This window comes from Octopus bimaculoides, chromosome 14 (genome assembly GCF_046866305.1).
Source record: "Octopus bimaculoides isolate indiv1 chromosome 14, ASM4686630v1, whole genome shotgun sequence".
In the NCBI taxonomy this organism is placed as follows: Eukaryota; Metazoa; Mollusca; class Cephalopoda; order Octopoda; family Octopodidae; genus Octopus; species Octopus bimaculoides.
In genome coordinates this window covers 50,623,831-50,638,830 of record NC_142941.1, presented here as the reverse complement: position 1 = coordinate 50,638,830, position 15,000 = coordinate 50,623,831, and positions in this window count along the sequence as shown.

Here is a 15,000-nt window from a genome sequence, read left to right as displayed (position 1 = left end):
AAGATTTCAATGGAGTATTTGTATATTTTTAGAATAACCTTGTAGGATATGTGTTGTTAATATTGTCAATGTTGTTGTTGTTGCTGACCACACTGCTGTAACTGCTTAACAGAACTGCTGGCAGGAGAGTTTGGTGTTGCGATAAAAAGTAGGTGTGCTCAATGCAGTCTGAATCGGAGATGATTTAAAGGAATGGTTGTGTTAAAGGGCAAAATTTTCTGCTTGACTTGCTAAATCACTGAGGCTTCCAATGGGCCCCACACGAGGTGTTGTGCCCCATGGATCTTTACATTTTCGCAAATAATCATTCTCCAATCGGCTCCGATCAGCGAGAAGCATTATCAACCTCAGAGCCTGTGGTTGATAGTACCCAAGCTTGGCTTTTCCTTTATTTTGTCTAGGTGCCCTTTTAGTCTTACTGACTACTTCCACAGTGTATTCCTTTCTCTGAGGAGATTTCTTTGGTTCTGGATTATAAGGTAGAGCCAGTGTATTAGGTTCCCAGGTATTTCCACCATAAGTATCTTTGTGGTTCTCTGTTATTTTCTTGTGAGATTTTGATCATGTAGTCAACTCAGAATCATCCTCAGCATAGACAATGTCTTCAACAATTGGAGAATGTTTCTCAACTGGTTTAACATTAAAACAGGTCGAATACTTGGGCTGGATATGGCCGGATTACATGCTAAAGTTTTAGGTTATGTAAAATAGATACAGATGAATTTAAAAACCACATCGATTCCGCTGACCAGGGTTGTTACCAGTGTTTTAACGTTCACTACTAAATATTAATGAAATTTTAAGAGATGCTTTTTATAAAAAGAGAAACTAAAACCATAGTTTATCGGATAAAGTTATTATTTTTCTCCATGCTAGACTCTGAATCACACATTACAAGCGTGAGCCATCAATACTCTTGTTGTTGTCACACTGATTATATTTTAGCGCAACATGTTCAGTTCATCAAAATGTTTCAGAATTTCTTGTCAGAATAATTTTTGTTTTGATTTTGTATTTTGTTTTTCATGATGAATGCATTTTTAGTTTTGTCTCATTGGAAAATTGCGTGAATAGCTAAAAACTTCACAGACACTAACTTTTTAGCATCAATGGCGTTTAATAAATGTAACATGATAATAATGAGGAAGAAAATTAGACACTAAACATAGCCGTGTGATTAAGACATTCATTATGTTTTTTTTTTAACCACGGTTTTTAATTTGCATTTTAATATATTGATTAGGTCTGAAAGAATGGCATTGCCTATCACCCTCACCAGGCTGCCAGCACGTGGATACGATACCGATGCTGAAATTTGACAAATGTTTCCAATGGTTGTTTGGGGTTGAGGAATGGCTACTGAGGAAAGTTGGTGAACGGAATATTTGCAGAAGCAAGTAATACACGCACGCACACACACACACACACCAAGTTATATTATTAGATATATACACACCCTCTCCATCCACTACAGGCACACAGACTCACCAGTGCGTGTGTTATTAATAGTAGCGTAATGACTCTGCCTAGACACAACAAAATGACAACAAGTTTTCCAGCAAACAGAATAAGCTCTGAATATTATCCATTCACTCATCCTTAATCATAACATATAGTGATTACTTATCAATGGAGAAACATTGCAAGACAAGGCTTATAATGACTGGAACACGGAGAAATGCTCAACTGGATAACAATTTGAAAGCATTTCGCGAGAGAGTATTTTAAAAGAAGTCTATACAGCGAATGTTATTGTATACTGTGTAATGTTGAATATATTCGCTCGACTACAATGATTCATTTCGCTATTGTATCACTCTTGGAGGTTGATTATGCTAAATTTCATAGATATCTGTACACATTATCAATGCATATGTGTTCATATATATGTATATAAAAACATACACTTAATCACTCACACACACACACGTACGTACGTACGAATTCATGTACTCCCATACACAAACACACATGCACACACACACATGCACACACACACATGCACACACACACATATATATGCATACATATTCACACACACACACAAAACACACGTATGCACACCCATCATACATACACACACACACACACACACACATACATAGGTTGATATCGTCTATCGTACATTATTGAAACGAAATGAAAATCTGTTATGACATGAGTAATTCAATATTCGACCGCAACTGCCTCACCACTGTTAAATATTCAAATTGAGGTATCCAGCTTACTTAACTCTCTAATATCTGTATATATAGAAGCAATATGCTTATAAGTAGTTAAATGTAATGCACAGCTGATGACGCTCATTGCAAAAAGCATAGCAACGTGCGTTATTATCCCCCCTTATCCTTTTACTCTCCGCATAATTATTGGACAAATATATCATAACTTCTGTCGCAGCACTTAGTGTTAACTAAAAGTCGTATTGATATCTTCTATGGCACATTATTATGATGAAACTAAGCACTAGTAATCATCTATCTATCTATCTCTCTATCTATCTTTACCACACAGCCACGCCTATATATGTATGTGTGTGTGTGTGTGTGTGTGTGTGTGTGTGCAGACACAATGATACGTGGGTGTGTATATATCAACATATTTTGTTTCGTTGAAGTATGGATCTAAGAATACACACTCGAGCAAATAATTATATATACTACATGCGCACGCACGCACACATACACACAAACACACACACACATACACAAACACATACACACACATACACACACATGAAGAGCACACCAAAAAATATCCACGACGCGTTGTTCTTTGAGAACCAACACTTTGCTCTGTCATTGTGATGGTGGATAAAATTGGAAATACTATTGGCGCCCTTAACAAAATCACAAGAGATCTACAGCTTAATAATTAAGCCAACAGGGAGATGTTGCTTCAATTTTCATAATGAATGATGTTTGATAAGATAGGAAAGCTCGCGTGTGCTACTTGGCAAACGATGAGAGTATTATTTTCGAGGTACTGATGTTGGATTCTTGGTGAACGTATGATCGTATGAAAGAGCGAGTGTGCGAGATAACTGAGTGAGAGAAAGCGTTAGAGAGAGATAATGTGTCAGCGAGTGAGTGAGTGACTGTTTTAGAGGGGAGAGTGGCCGCCAGTGAGTGAGTACTTTTATGAATGGATCTGAGTATGTATCGGCGAAAAGGTGAGAGAAAGAGACAAGGAAACTGAATGAATTAACTTGAGCAGTGAATTTTTCTTTCGGGAGTGAGTTTGAAACGGAATCAGTTTTTTTTTGTGTGTGTGTGTGTGTGTGTGTGTGTGTGTGTGTGTGTATTTGTGTGTGAGTGTGTGTTAGTGAGAGGGAGTGAGAGAGCGAGAGAGAGAGAGAGAGAGAGAGAGAGAGAGAGAGAGAGAGAGAGAGAGAGAGAGAGAGAGAGAGGGGGATACTGCGTTTGTGAATGAAAGGAAGAGCGTCCGCGTGTCTCTGTAAATGCTTTTGTGAGTGAGTTCTAATAGCAATGTTTGTGAAAGACTGAGAAGGGAACCGTTTGAATCTGCGAGCGAGATTGTCAGCGTGTAAATATGTCAGGTCTATTGATTGCAATCGGTTAGCATATATATTCAGTTTTTCATTTACTTGTTGCAGTCATTTGGCGGCAGCCATGCTGGAGCACTGCCTTTAGTCGAACAAATCGACTCCAGCACTTACTCTTTGTAAGCCTAGTACTTATGCAGTCACATTTGTCGAACCGCTACGTTACGGGACGTAAACACACCAACATCGGTTGTCAAGCAATGGTGGGGATACAAACACCGATACACAAATACATACATGTATATATATATATATATATATATATATATGTCATATACGACGGGCTTCTTTCATATACATATATATATGCGATGAGCTTCTTTCAGTTTCCGTCTACCAAATACACGTACAAGGATTTCGTCGGCCCGAGGCTATAGTAGAAAACACTAACCGAAGGTGTCACATAGCAGGACCGAACCCGGAACCGTATAGTTTGGAAACAAGCCTCGTACCACGCAGCCACACTGCGCCTATACATATATGAATATACACCATGTGATCGACCAGTCTATCGGATGTTGTTATATATCGTAATGCCATTCACATCGTTTCAACTTTGGCATGACGCCTCCGTTCTGACCAGGTGAACGACTCATTTTCCTCCGATCGGAAGTCTAATCCATCGCAGGAGTAGAGGTGATCGAACTGCAGCAACATGAAATGAAGTTGTTTTGCTCAAGAACACAAGAATACAACAAGCAACCGGTCTGAGAATCAAGACAACGAACTCCCGAATATAACACGCCTAAGGTCACGTGACACCCCAATGTCACGTACTTTCAAACATGTACAATGATCCCTCGACTATCGCGAGTATTACGTTCCAAAATACCCCGTGATAAGTGAAAATCCGCGAAGTAGAAACAATATTGCATTGTATATTTTTTTAGAATTATTCTTATTAATTTGTAATTATATATTTTACTATAAATGCAAAACAACACCCCGGAGGAATCGACGTAAGCTTGGTGAATCATGATAGGTGAACCGCGATTGGTGATACATGATAGGTGAACTGCGATTGGTGAACCGTAATATGGGGAAGGATTACTGTACATATAAGCCACAAAAATTATGATATTTATATTCTTCACCGAACAGTCTTCTTTGCTTTGTTTTTTGTGGATGGAAGTGTTGTTGTAGAACGTATTTTATCCCCTCAACCAACTCACCGGCATTTATATTAAATACTTTCCTATCACACCAATGTGACTAACACAAACTATACAAAATCTTTCATGGCTTTCAATCTTGATCGGCGCAATATCATGCTGAAAAAGAATGTAAGAAAGTCATATTTAAATTAAATATTTGACTTCTTCTCAAACACGTTATTGACTGATATTTATGTTTAAACAATCTAAAAATACGTAAACTTTCCATCCGCTTCAATATCACTCATGGCTGGTAAATGTATAATTACTTCAAGTGATTAATCTCTTGTTTTTAATTTAATTATTCAATAATATGTCACAGTTGAAATGTAAAAGGAATCACTCTTGAATGCATATTGCCAGGAAATAGAAATTAAGACATTTTATTGTGTAGACTAATTAAGAAACCGTCCGAGCAATGTCTTTGTCAAATGAGGCGTTCGAGCCTGGCTTCATGTGATTGGCGTTTATGTTACAAACGAATGAAATGGTTATTAGACGTACGCTACACAAACACACACATATATAGATACATACATGCATACAAATATATATATATATATATAATTATATATATATATATATATATATATATATATATATATATATTTGTATGCATGTATGTATCTATATATGTGTGTGTTTGTGTATGTGTATATACATATATACATATATACATATATACATATGTAAGTATATATATATATATATATATGCATATATGTGTATATATATATATATATATATATATATATATATATATATATATATATATATATATATATATAAGTTTATATATGTGAGTGTGTGTGTGTATGTGTAAGTATGTATATATGCATATGTATGTAAGTGTGTATGTACGTATACATACATTAGCACAAATACATGCAGAACACACTGATATGTACATAGACCATATAGATACATGAAATACTGGACTCAGCACATCTTATAATCTCCATATTCAGCCAACGTTTCTTGTTATGCGTATAACCCACTGATACTTATATATGCTTCACCATAAAACCACACACTGGAATGTAATAAAACCCAGAAAGAGATCCTCCCTCAAAATTGATATAACTCAAACACAAATTCCGTATAATGAGAAATAAAGAATAATATTGCAGCATCGTGTTCCCAAACACATGGTTCTGGGTTCCGTCACTCTGCGTGGCATCTTGCTTTTATCAATCAAAGTTTTGTGCGTTGATTCGGTGGAGGGAAACTGAAGGAAGCCGTCGTATATATATATATATATATATATATATATATATATATATATATATATATATATGTATGCATGTGTGTGTCCGTATCCCAGCTCTTGGCTTGCTTGCGTTCCCGTCACCTAGTGGTTCGACAAAATAGGCCGACGGAATACGTACCGGGCTTAAAAAGTAATTAGTGGTGTCGATCATTCGACCCAAATTTACAAGGCACTGCTCCAGCCTGTTTGTAGTCTAATGACGATACAATTAAAAGATAAAAGATAACCCCCCCCCCCCCCACAACACACACAAGCACACACACACACACACACACACACACACACATATATATATATACAGAGAGAGAGAGAGAGAGAGAGAGAAATTGTAAATGTGAAGTACAAATATTTTTTTAATATCATTTCGAAATATATTCAAATTACTATGCTCTCTGGGGGATTTGCATCGTGAATGTTTGAAGGTCTGGATGGCTGTGGAAACAAAACATATTAAATTTTATTGTTATTCAATTTTGTTGTCTGTATGCATACAAATCGATTGAATTGAATCTATTCGATGAAATAATAAAGCTCTCTTAAATCTTCTAAGAGAAGCCGACCAAAAATTAGAATTATTGAAATAATAAACTAAATTATGTCGAGTAGACAGATGGGGGAAATCATCTGAATAAATAAATCTCTTAGTGTATTTTGTTATGACTGTGTATATTATTTGTATATGTAAAATACTATTGAGTTGAAGATATAGACGTCTTTAGAAGAAGAAACTGGCCGTTGTCCTTAACAAAGCACAAGAAAGTAAAACGCAGATGCTTTTGTTTGTAAACTCAGGAAGAACAATTATTGCTTCAGGATAAAAGGCACAATCACTTTTTAGATTCATTAGTCCGGGTGGCTTCGACTGAAGAGTCACAACAATGTTGAAACATCGGGTGTTCTGGTCTCCCCGTCCCCTTGTGCTAATGAAAAGTTGTTTCCCGATGATGTTCAACAGCGATATATCGCCAGTCACATGATCAACTAGTTAAGGTCAAGCAAAAGGCAAGCAAATCTAAGGTGAATCGTCAGCTTAAGGAGAATCGTCAGCTTAAGGAGAATCGTCTGCTTTAAATTATCAGATGTTGTTTCTCTTAATCTAAAAACATAAGCCACAAATATAAGTATGTTTGTTTCTACCTGTTGTATTGTTATATTGTAAGAAGTAGACATTACTGCGAGAGACAGGTTAATGGATATTATTGACATCACAGATAAGTTTTAGTAGCACAAGATATATTGCAGAGAATAGTTTTAATAATGCAATAGATTTTACTGAACGCCTCGCTACACTGGATCAAAGAGAGGAGAGAAAGAGGGTGAGAGAGAGGAAGATACAGTTAAAGAAGGGGCATACGAGAGAGAGAGAGAGAGAGAGAGAGAGAGAGAGAGAGATTGTTTTCGTTGGGTGTTTTACTTGAGAACTAATAAAAAAAATATTAAAAAATAATTCTGCACATTGACTCGCATTCCACAAATAAAATCGAATAAAGTTACAACGAAATTTTGTGAATTATTTGCCGGGATTCACCATTTGAGATTCGTGATCTGATCCATTTATATAATAGTTCGTCCTGCTCGGTTTTAGGTTGGTGCGTCTTATTTCAACTCTGCCATATTCGACCCACAATTCTTTACTCTCGTTGTATCCACCTCCAACTCCTGCATAAATCACATTGCCCGTCGCACCCATTACTGCTGTTGCATGGCAATGATTCGAGAAGAACATTAATAATATGAAGCTGGCTCGACTAGTAAGACCTGCATCGGCTATGGGTACTACCCCATCCTCCTGCCAGAGCTTTATCAGAGTTATATGTGATTGAAATACTCTTTAATTATAAAGTTCTATCGTTTTTGCTGTTATGAACTGTATCTTTATTACAGCTATGTGCATTGAGCTAAAAACACTTTAGTCTCTTGGTGGGAAATGCAATACGATGACCTACATACACGTAACATAAAACATGAACATTTCAGTTAGTAGATGGAAACCCTGTCGCTATGGTCAAAGTCAAAGAGACAACTGGTGACTTTTGAACATGATTTTTCCATGGAAAATATATATTTGATTAATTTTCGTTTCTCTTTTCTTCTTCTTCTCTTGGCTGTAGAAAGGTTTTGAGTAAACAACATTAATTCAATATGATTTCATTTTTCTATCGATTTTTTATCTATAGCAGACACCTATTAATTCCATTTAGCTTAGTCTACTTTTGTGCCAAACATTTTCTATACTGACTTTTACAAAATTGTTTTTACTAAGAGGTTATAGCCTTGGGCAGAAGAATAACATTTCCTAAATTTCTGATGGTTTTCTGATGCCAGTCGACTTGATTACGCGTAATGACTCATAATAGAAGCAGACGAATGAATTACATTTGATGCAAAGTAAAATTAGCCAATTATATGGTCATTTTCGAACTGTGATAACAAAATGGTAAAATACGAAGGAGATTTCCTCTCTATTTTTTTTTATCAATATTCTCATAATTCTATATGATGCTAGATTCTAATTCTTAAGCAAATAATACAAAATTCGTTTGCCAAAATGTTAAAGTCTAACCTTAAACATTAAAAAGGAAGACGAAAGACCATAACCTAAATTAATAATATAGAAAAAATGTAACAAAATATATTGAGTATAATAACATAGCAGTGCAGGCCACATCAAATTACAAGAACCTGTCACCAGTATGACATTACGTCAATAGACATTGAATAACTGGAATTTTATCTCTTATCTGAAGAGACCGAATCATAGACATTCCGCCAATAATACATTACTCTATATTTATTTTAGCTGTTCGGCAAACACTGACGAATTGTATAGAGTCTATATTTTGCTGATGAAGCAAAAAAAAGAAAAGAAAAAGAAAAAGAAAAAGGAGAACGGGAAAGATTAGGAACATATACGAATTATCTCAAGCAAAATTATTTCTGATGTTTTTTTACATCAAGTATACTAACACATATTGGACATACCTAAACATGCCTAAAAAAAATCAGACCTTAGAACGTCGTAAAAAAAAAAATAAAATGTCCGATTCTTCAAACGAACAAGAATCATATGGGATTCTTCACCAAATCGTAAAAATCTTCGCGATGCACGTTTCAAATGAATACCTACCAGTCAAATCCTTTCAGAAAAATATCTTGACAATTCGCAAACCAACAAAGCAACCGCAATGCCGTAGCTCAGCTTGTGAGAAATATAATACGTATTATGTGATGTATTTTTCAACTTCTTGTAAAAAAACGTGAGGATTATCACTGGAATGCGTTTCATCATGGGTCAGCTTGCTCATAGTCAGAAGCTACATAGCAACAACAATCTTAATTCTAATCGAAATGTCTATTCGCAATGAGAACTACGGGACCTTAAAGCTTCGAATCTATGTATTCATGAAGGGTGATTTGTCCATACATACATAGATATATACTGGCCCTCTGTTCCAGTAGATCCGTTCAACAGAACGGACAGGTCGTTAAATTAACGTTTGGCTGAGATACAGGGAGATTCAACATACCATAGGATGTGACGATGCTGGTTATTTGAAATACAGGTAAGGCTGATTTTTGTATGCTGAGCGGACTTGGACAACGTGAAATAAAGTGTTTTTGATTCAGGAAACAACGCACTGCCGGAAACAGAACTGACGACCTCACGATCATCTATTTATCACTCTGGCCGAACCGCTAGTTTACGGGGTCGCAAACAAAACAATATCAGATGTCAAGTGATGGTGTGGGGAGAAACTCGCACACACACAAACACACACACACACACACACACACACACACACACACACACACACACACACACACACACACACAAATATATACAGGGTGTTCAAAACCTCTCTGCGCAGTGAAATTGTGTAATATTTACGTATGTAAGTATGTACATATATGTATGTACATATATGTATGTATATATGCATCTATGTTTATATGTACGTCATTATTTAGTTTTATTTCAAGACTTCCTGCCAATAGAGAAAGAGCCGGTTTCTAACCCAGATCCAAGGCTCCTTCATATGAATTTCAATAACATCAACAGGGTGTTTTTGTATGTATGTATGTATGTATGTATGTATGTATGTATGTATGTGTATGTATTATGTACATACGTATGTATATAAAGTTGTGCAGAAGCGGGTATATTTATTAGATATTACCAATGTCAGGTGTTCATATATATACCGTAGTATATTTCGTCGAAGCATATTATATATCTGACAATCTATCCACCTATACACACACACACATACACACACACAAAATCATGTGCGCACACACACACTCACACTCAGACAAAAACGCGCGCATACACGAGCACATGCGCACATATACCAGTATATTGTATATTCACATAGATCACATCCATACACATTTGTATTAGAGAGAGAGAGAGAGAGAGAGAGAGGGGAGAGAGAGAGAGAGAGAGATTGAAGAGATTAAGGGATGTGTGTGTGTGTGTGTGTGTGTGTGTGTGTATGCGTGTGTAAGTGTGTATTTCTGTCTTCGTACACACGTTGTCATTATCAATCTTTCTCACACTTCAATATCATCCTGCTCATAATTCTTCCGGCCATTCCTCGCAATATCTGCGATTTATTTCAGGTATTGAAATGTTAACATGTAGCATATTCCAGCGGAGATGATTGTCTGAGATTGGATGTTCGTGTGTGGTTTGTGTATATCTAATACACACAAAGCGAACTAGAGAGAGAGAGAGAGAGAGAGAGAGAGAGAAGGGGGTTGTGTAAGAGCAACTACGTAGACATAAAATTCATTGCACCTCGAACGAATATCTAGTCTTGTAATAAAGACGCTCATTGATAGAATATGCTTATATTTCGGATAATCCTCCACTGGAAACTGAATTACTCCTTCCAAAACTCGTTAAATAAGATACTTTAGTAGCGAATCAAGCGCTGGCACAAACCGTGACAGACCGAAAAAACTGCTGCACAGTTTGTCATGACGTTGCTGTTAATACAATGCTGGTGGGCGAGAGCCGAGACAAAACAAAAACGGGTGGATCTATCTATCTATCTATCTATCTATCTATCTATCTAACTATCTATCTGTGCGTCTGTCTGTCTGTCTGTCTGTCTGTCTGTCTGTCTGTCTGTCTGGTTCTCAGCGAGTCAGTCTGTGTATTAAGCTATGTGTCTCTCTGTCTCTCTCTGTCAATGTTATGTATCTATAGATGTATGAGTCTGTACAGACACACGCATATATATATATATATATATATATATATATATATATATGCACACACACACAAATCTGTGTGTGTATGTATGTGTGTGTGTATGTATATATACACAGGCACACATATGTATAGATATTGATAAAGAGAGAGACATATAGACAGGCGGCCATAGATAGATAGATAGATAGATAGATAGATAGATAGAATCAACGACAGATTACTCAATGATAATATCCCTATTCATTGATGTAGATCGTACTAATATTGTATGCTGTGAACCGAATTAAATCAATTGCTGAAGAAAATCGAAGACAAGACAAGGAACATATACTTCACGTTCAACCGAGAACAGTTATCTAATTATACCGGTGAATTATTGCCTGATGATAGGAATAAATAAAATTTATAGTAACTAGAATGATAAGAGGTGGCATTGCTGAGAAAAAAAATTATTTAAGGTACGTTGGGGATAAATGTACGTTTTATTCAGAGATATATCTTTTCCCACTAAATTCTGGCGTCATTATTTATACATTGATTCCAGATTTGAATAGGAGTATTTTGGTGTATTCTTATTATAGGGCCCGACGATAAATTACTTTACTCGATTTATATCATATCTGTATTTCATATTTACTGGCATTTTTCTATCTATCTATCTATCTATCTATCTATCTATCTATCTATCTATCTATCTATCTACCAATCTATCTATCTATCTATCTATCTATCTATCTATCTATCTATCTATCTATCTATCTATCTATCTATCTGTCTGTCTATCTGTCTAGGTATCTATCTATCATCTATCTATCATCTATCTACCTGTTTTCTGTCTATCTACCTATCTATCTATCATCTATCTGTCTATGTATATATCTATTTATATATTTATCTATCTATCTATTTTTATTTCTTTCTTTCTGTGCAACTAACCATCCATTTGTGAGAAGATTATACATATATATATATATATATATATATATATATATATATATATATATATATATATATATATATATATATATATATATATATATATATATATATATATATATATATGTATATATATATATATATATATATATAGATGGGGTGGGGGCAGAGAATCGTATAAATAAATCATATCATATAATTGTATATATTCGCAAATAATAATTCGCTCCTTTGCAAAACCGAATTCCTAGGTCTTATTTCAAAAATTTCATTGTTTTTCCTCCCATATTAAGATGACATTTATCAATATATATATAAATATAAATATAAATATAAATGTGTGTATGTGTGAGAGTGTGTGTGTTTGTGTGTGTGTGTGTGAATGTACGTGAATGTCTAGCTGCGTGTGTATATACATATATGTATACGTACATATATATATATATTTATACATACATATATATATATATATATATATATATATATATATATATATATATATATATATATATATACATGTATGTATACATGCACGTATGTATTTTAGGAATTTGTGTGTACTTATATATTTCAATACAAATACATGCATATATGTGTGTGTATGTATATATATATATATATATATATATGTCTATTTTTGCATTTATGTATATATGTATGTACATATGCGTGTATGTTTGCAGGTATGTGTGTATGTATGTATTCACGCATTTATACGTTCTCCCGAAACCGCTGTTGTGCGCTCATTCATGCACAGATTCCCATCCCATATACATTGCAGGCTGCAATCTGAGGCTACAGTTCCTGCCTTATGCAATTCTTACATAATGCCTATTGTCAGGTCTCCTGGTTTACAATTCATATCCTGCTTTTAGCGTATCTAGATCTGGAAACTATTTAGAAACTTTATGCTTACTTTGGGAATGAAACAAATGTTTTTGAGAATGTAAAGAGGTGTTTCTCATTCAGTGATAAAAGAGGCGTCACAGATATTTGACTAGTTAAATAATCTCCTTTTGGTTACAGATTTTTCTATTTCAGAAACGAAACTAAACGGTGAGTTATATAAGAAGGCTGATAAATATAGAGAGAGGAAGGTAAAAGGGACACAGATCGATGTAACCGACTTAATCTCTTTGTCCTTGTTTGTCCCCTCTATGTTTAGCCTCTTGTGGGCAATAAAGAAATATATATATTCTTTATATATATATATATATATATATATATATATATATATATATATATATATATATATATATATATATATATATATATATATATATATATATATACATACATAGATATGTATCTATGTATGTCCGTACTTATGCAGGTATGTATGTGTGCATGTGAATGTATGTATGTATCTGATTATGCATCTTCACCTATTTATACATCTCTTAATTAAGAAACGTCTTTGAGCACTAATGAGCAAGCTTCCGATACTCTATCGAGATTATAGCTGTACATGTATACCTATAATTAATAATTACTTGGTTATGCAACAAAGTACTTCAGCACCAATGTTCAAAATCTCGTCTACACAAACCCAGGAAGGATGGGGTTCATTAGGAATTTACAATTATAAAACATTAACTAAATTTTATAATACAGAACCTTCGAATGCGTACAAAAATATGAGTATGTGCAAAAATATGAGCATATTATGTAGATGTATGTATGTATGTATGTGTGTAGGTGGGTATATGTATATAGATATGTAGATAGATGTATTTATGTATGTGTGAGGGGGTGTATGAATATATATATGTATATGCACATGTATGTAAGCATATGGATATCAAAATAAACTGATCAACATACAGACGGTTAGTTACATAGGTTATATGTACAGACAAGCACACATACGCAAATGAAGACCGAAACATATGACCATATATATATACACACACACTTTACTTCACACAAGGACACATATGGAGACACATGTCCGTATATATGGAGATGCACATCCATAAATACAAACATGGTTCATAGTTGCAAAACGCACACACACACACTCAGACACGCACACACAAGGAGACAGAGGTACACACATACATATATACAAACACACATGCACTTGCATAAAAACACACAAACATGAATATGCAGAATACATACATACAAATGTACACACATAAATAGATACATATGCACACACACATGCATACATACATGCATGCATTCATGTATAGGCCCACACACACGCCCACACACACACTGACACACACACATGCGCACAAACGAACAAAAAGGAACCCAGTGTGAGTAACGGACAGAGTCAAAACTATTGAAAAGGTTGCAAGACGCAAGGAAAATTTTAGGAAAATAAAAATAAGGAATAAGTGGAAATTTTACCGGTGAGTGTGTTAAATTATAAGGCATAAAAAGAGAATGACTCTCCCCAGACACAACAGAATATGCTTCAACACACGAACTCACATAAAGAATCTTGCAAACCAAATCCAAAAATGAAATGTATATATATATTAATATATACAAACACACGCCCACCTACATATATATAAACACACACACATATATGTATGTAAACATATGTCCGTTTGTGTGTGTGCGTAGTACGTGTGTGTATGTGTATATGTGTGGCGCGCATGTGTGTGTGAGGCGCGCATGTGTGTGTGTGGCGTGCATGTGTGTGTTGTTTCGCTTTAAAAATATACCCATGAGTGCTTTTTCCGTAACCTGAGAAATCGACGTTATATAACTCGGTATATTTAATCAGTATTACTTCATTATTGGTAAGTTTCCTGTAAGAGAATTCGAAATCGGATTTATATCTATTGCTATGGACATTTTGTTTCGTTTACGTAGTAAAATTCTTAGAAAAATT